This window comes from Pollicipes pollicipes, unplaced genomic scaffold (genome assembly GCF_011947565.3).
Source record: "Pollicipes pollicipes isolate AB1234 unplaced genomic scaffold, Ppol_2.1 Scaffold_3447;HRSCAF=4054_pilon_pilon_pilon, whole genome shotgun sequence".
NCBI classification, from domain to species: Eukaryota; Metazoa; Arthropoda; class Thecostraca; order Pollicipedomorpha; family Pollicipedidae; genus Pollicipes; species Pollicipes pollicipes.
Genome location: NW_023596297.1, coordinates 22,592,674 through 22,598,183, shown reverse-complemented (window position 1 = coordinate 22,598,183; position 5,510 = coordinate 22,592,674). Strand labels below are relative to the sequence as shown.

Sequence of the window (5,510 nt, the reverse complement as noted above, 5' to 3'; positions counted from 1 at the left end):
GCTGTACAAGAGAACGTGCTGATTTCGGATACTGGCGTCTTGATGCTGAAGGATTTCGGGTGCCGGCATATTAATGTCCATGTCGGCATCTTGATACCAATGATGCACATCTGCTTAGGACAATGTCCCTATGTCATGTCTCTTTCCTGGCTGAAGACCTTGTGCCACGCACGATTTGCAAGTATCCGCGACGATCTGTACCTTGATGAAGGCCCAAGACAGACTAAACCGAAAAATGCACTCTTGTTTAGAAATCGTCCGTCGCACACAAAGTTGCGGTGGCTAGTTGCGGCCTCGCGCCCGTGCCGTTTCGCCTTTCTCCTCGTCGTCTGTAGAGCGACAAAGCGGGGCTGACGCACTGTTGCGGAAGGCTGGCCCGCTTATGGGCGGTCCTGTGCCGGGCTGCCCAAGCGGCAAACGGCCAGGCTACTAGGTCAGGTCAGGTCAGGCTACTGGCCACGTTCCCGGCGTCCGTCGCATCGCTGCCGCAGTGTGGAGCTTGGAACCGATTGAAAAGTCAGAATTAGGGTACAAGTGGCAATGCCGTAATACCCCTTGTACCGTCTTGAGCTGCTGGAGTGTGTCCGTGGCTATGTTGTCGCCATCCACGTAGACATGGATAGAAATGTGGACATGCGGTGTGTTTAAGACCTAAACGGATGCCATTCTCCGACTCTGCTTTTTTTCGAGGGAATCGTCTCTGCGTCATTTGTTCAAATCAGTTATTTGGTACGGACTGAATGCACCCTACGCTCGCGGCGCCCGGTCTCTCGCGCCGCCCCACGCTCGCGGCGCCCGGTCTCTCACGCCACCCCACGCTGGCGGCGCCCGGTCTCTCACGCCACCCCATGCTCGCGGCGCCCGGTCTCTCACACCGCCCCATGCTCCCGGCGCCCGGTCTCTCGCGCCGCCCCACGCTGGCGGCGCCCGGTCTCTCGCGCCACCCCACGCTGGCGGCGCCCGGTCTCTCGCGCCACCCCACGCTCGCGGCGCCCGGTCTCACGCCACCCCACGCTGGCGGCGCCCGGTCTCTCGCGCCGCCCCACGCTCGCGGCGCCCGGTCTCTCACGCCACCCCACGCTCGCGGCGCCCGGTCTCTCGCGCCACCCCACGCTGGCGGCGCCCGGTCTCTCGCGCCGCCCCACGCTGGCGGCGCCCGGTCTCTCACGCCGCCCCACGCTGGCGGCGCCCGGTCTCTCACGCCGCCCCACGCTCGCGGCGCCCAGCTTACTCGTGGGTCGCGTGCCAAAGGCTGGTCAAGGCCGCCGCTGCTCGCCTATTCCCCTGGCAGTGGCACCACCTCCACCCTTCTCCAAAGCTCAAAGGTAGCGCGACCGAGCCCCCCCCCCCCTCCCCTTTCCAGTAGCTAGCTCTGCCTGACGGAATGCTATGCCCTGGCGACCTACTATGCTCCGGCAACAAACGTGCATAGCAGAATATGTTATCGCTGGCGTGTGTTCCTTTGCCGTTGTTTGTGATGGTGTACGACATCTTCAAAGCACCCAGCCCACGATGGTAACCAGATGAGCCGTGACGGGTTGTAATGGGCTGTAAGTCCGTTTACAGGCAGGGTGGGGTGGTAAACAACAGCCGACCCATTCTGTAGTTGATAGCAATGGCGGAAGGGAAAACGTTTAGAGTCGTGTGATGGGTGCTGAGAGCAGGTTGTTTAATGTTTACAGTTAACCACCATGTGATCTGCTTTAAAAATCGCGGCGCACCGCACCCTCGAACTACCGGCCAATATCAATGGCTGAGGACAAACGTCTTTTTTTCTTCATAAGGCAACAAGAACTGCTCCCTCAAGACCCAGATCTCAGTTCAGCATATGCCCAAACGCGCACAATGATTCCGAACCCAAGTCTTCGGTAGCAATGGGATAAAAGTCCGCTCAATTAAGCGCCCAAAAGCTCTGAGGGTGCCTGGCTGTGTCAAGTTCAAACATCAGCTGTCCGCCTGCAGACGTCACCTGTTTCGTCATGGAAATTCGGATCGGTTTTGGGACTGCACAGCTGCAAGGTGACCGACACTCATCGTACGAGGGCTCAACGCCATGATTTTTGGGAGTCGAGATGCCAATCAACACACTCAACATTTCTTCAGACTTCAGGCATCAACGTACACGTAAATTACGTACGCAAGTAAGTGCTAAGTAAGTGAGTGGATGTACTCCAGATACCTTTACAATATCTTTAATATATCAGATAGCTTTAGAGATATCTTTACTACGTTAGCCTCTTAATCTTGCGGCGTAAAATCTCGTCTCTGGAGCTTGACGGCCACACACATGTTCCGCGCGGTTACCCCAGAAATACTCGAGTTACGCCCGTCTGGACCCTTCCAGCCCCAGTGTCAATGAACACTAGGGCCTGTACAGTTCTCTCAGATTATACACATAAATATTCTAATCGTTTCAATGTGACTGGACGAAAATGATACTCAGAATTGCCGCTACAGATCACCTGGTGGGGAGTTGGACGATGTGTGACGGCATGCACGTGGGATCCGCTCCGAAATGGCACATACGTCGCACGTGGATCATCATTGGAGAGCGACCAAGAGGGCAATGCTACCAAGCCTTCTTTTCCCTCAGCTCAAGCTCTTTGTCGTCAGTTATTTCATCTTTTTTTTTGGTTATTTTTTCATTGTGTGTGTGATATCTGGCCGTCGCCGGATCTGAAAGATGTTTGCTGGTGTCTTTTATAACAACTGAGTTTTTCAGGGATTCATTCACTTCACCCGCACTTTTGATTGGTACAAAGGCGTCACACCCTTTCACTAAACATGTTTAAATCAGGGCTCCGCCGGCATCTGAGCCGTCTTCGTGACAGATGGCTTTGCCTTTGCCGCGCTGGCAGGCTACTGTATCATTCCATCACAGCTCTGGTAAATGGAGCCACGTGCTTGCGGCCTAATCACGGAAGCCACGCGAACCTTAGCCACACTCCAATGCTGTTATTAGGGACGTTACATCCATGGTCGAGGATGGGCTCAGTTTCCAGCTTTAATTGAAAGCAATTTTAGGATGGTGGCCGCTCAACCAGACTAATGCATTGAGCCAAATGTATAGCAGGTCCGGTTGTGCGTCCACGGAGAGAGAGAAAAGAGAGAGAGAGAGAGAGAGAGAGAGAGAGAGAGAGAGAGAGAGAGAGAGAGAGAGAGAGAGAGAGAGAGAGAGAAGAGAGAGAGAAGAGAGAGAGGAGAGAGAGAGATGAGAGAGTAGAGAGAGGAGGAGGGAGGAGAGAGAGAGAGAGAGAGAGAGAGAGAGAGAGAGTTGTTGCACAGCGTTATCACACCGCGCCAGCGTAAGCCATCTGGGATCCAAAACAGAATGAACAAGGATGTGGACAAAGGAGCAACCAGCCGACTGGGATGTCAATCGCCAACCTCAAGACACATTTTGGTAGCCATGCCATGCAAAAATGATCGTGGAAAGATCATCGAATGATCATCGCATGCTGACCGAAAAGTACATTCGGCAAGGTAAGGTCAGCGATGTTCAGGTGTAGACAAAAGTTGATTAGGCGGGCGCGGCTGATGCCAAGGACAATACTCGGATTTGTAATTTATTATGTATTATTATATCATATATATATAATATAATATATAAATTAAGATCCTTGCACAAATTGACGAACGCAGTGCAGTTGGCGTCGCGATCATCCAGTGGCCTGAGTAGAGGGACGAGTCAACAGGTACATCCAACGAAAATCAGTCCTCGCCGATCGAAGTGCTGAATTATGATGAGCAGCTGGAAATTGTGTCAAATTGAAGAAGAATATTTATATAAGCCATCTTTTAATCTCCTTATAGGCAAGCCCAATGACGCATCAGAAAACCACCGCGGCATCGTCATCACGCTTGCAGCAGTGGTGCTGGAGGTACAAATAATGCATTCTAGGATTGCTGAGCTCACAGAGAGGCCCCGCATTTAATGCAATCGTTGACGCCCTACAGGGGGCTGCACAAAGCCGGACTGCAAGTAAAACACGTGGTGGGACTATGAGATAGCAGATGGAACCAGCCGTGACGGTAGGCCACCGCCATGCGAGCGCAATCTGTTGAGAAGAAGGCAGTTGTCTCATACGACAGTCGTCCGTTGGCCTGCGCAAGCGCAATCAGTCTTGCTCCAAAGAAGTCGGCGGAATTTTCCAAACATCCAACCATTGGAACTTATTGTGGCCAGACATACGACTGGCTCGCCGATGGTGATCGAGGCTGTCGACACATTTCAGCCTGTCACCAGCGACAGCGAAAATTTCGCTGAACTGAGCCCGTGCCACTAACATCAGATGTCTAAGCACGATCGCGGCCATACTGTGCATGATCGCTCAGTGGGCAGGAGTGGGACCGTTTTTAAAGTGTTCTGGGAAGGAAAGATGCTGCGTCGATGGATAACTGGTCCGGATGTACAACAATCCGATAGTAAACTATCGCTTCAACACGTCGGAAACAGGTTGGAGAAACTCAACCTGTAGACCTAACTCTTCCAACCGAAAGAGGACAGATTGCGCGGTAAGCTTACTGATCAAGCAGTTGAACGGTGACAGGTTGTCCTTAACGCTGGCAATCATTGGGGTTTTGAAGATATCCCATCCCCTTCAGGAGTAATTTGCTTGCTTCGGCCCGATAACCTATTAAGGGCTCGTGCGGAAGCGCAATGAAACATGCACGGTTCAAAACGTCCAAGGAGGAGCGTCCAAAATCACTGAATTTTCAAGGTGTGAAAATATTTTTAAAAACCTCTTGTGTACATGGGCAGGGAGGAAATCACAATATCCAAGTTCGAAACACCCAAAATCACAAATCCGAAGTTCATGACATCCAGCGTGCATGATGTCCAAAGGTTGGGAGAAACAGTACCAATCCAGCTATTCAACCTGACGTCGTGATCGCTGGATGTTATAAGCAGCATGCTATGACTTAAGGCATTGCGAGCCTAAATGGCATGAACTCCGCCAATGGGTGCGGCACTGAATGCATTTGGATGTTATGGACGTTGGGCATTATGGTTTGGGATGATATGAGCATGGACGCTATGATCTTTGACATTCTGATCGTTCCCCCACGCCCCCTTATTTAAGTGACAGCTTCAGCAAGACCGTTACAGTTCTGGAGTCCATTGTCCAGTCCTTGTTGATGTCAAACCAGATTAAAAAATTTCAACAGCCTTTTTTACGTAAAGAAACGGCTCTCAGATAATGTGAGGCATTGCTAAGCACAGTGTAGGTAAACGAGCCAAAAATAAACAGACAAACAAGAAGAAACTTTTTGCTGAACATGTCACCTCTATACAGGCGGGTGTGATCGGGTCTACTCTAGACTATGGTTCTTAGAACAGTGAAGTCAGGGAATGTCGAAGTTTGCTTGAGTTTCTGGCTTCCTATTAGGCATCGCGTAAATCCAAGTAACAACATGCGGTTCCCATTCATCTGCGCGTCAGCAAAAGCAGGGTTCCGTCGGTCACAATTCAACCAACACACTGGAAGCTTGCTCAAGCTAAGAACACA

At 51.7% G+C, this 5,510-nt stretch overlaps 1 pseudogene; it reads left to right on the top strand.

Moving 5' to 3' along the window:
* Positions 1-615: 615 nt before the first annotated feature.
* Positions 616-5,510, top strand: part of LOC119092299 (uncharacterized) — a 34,596-nt pseudogene continuing 29,701 nt past the window's right edge.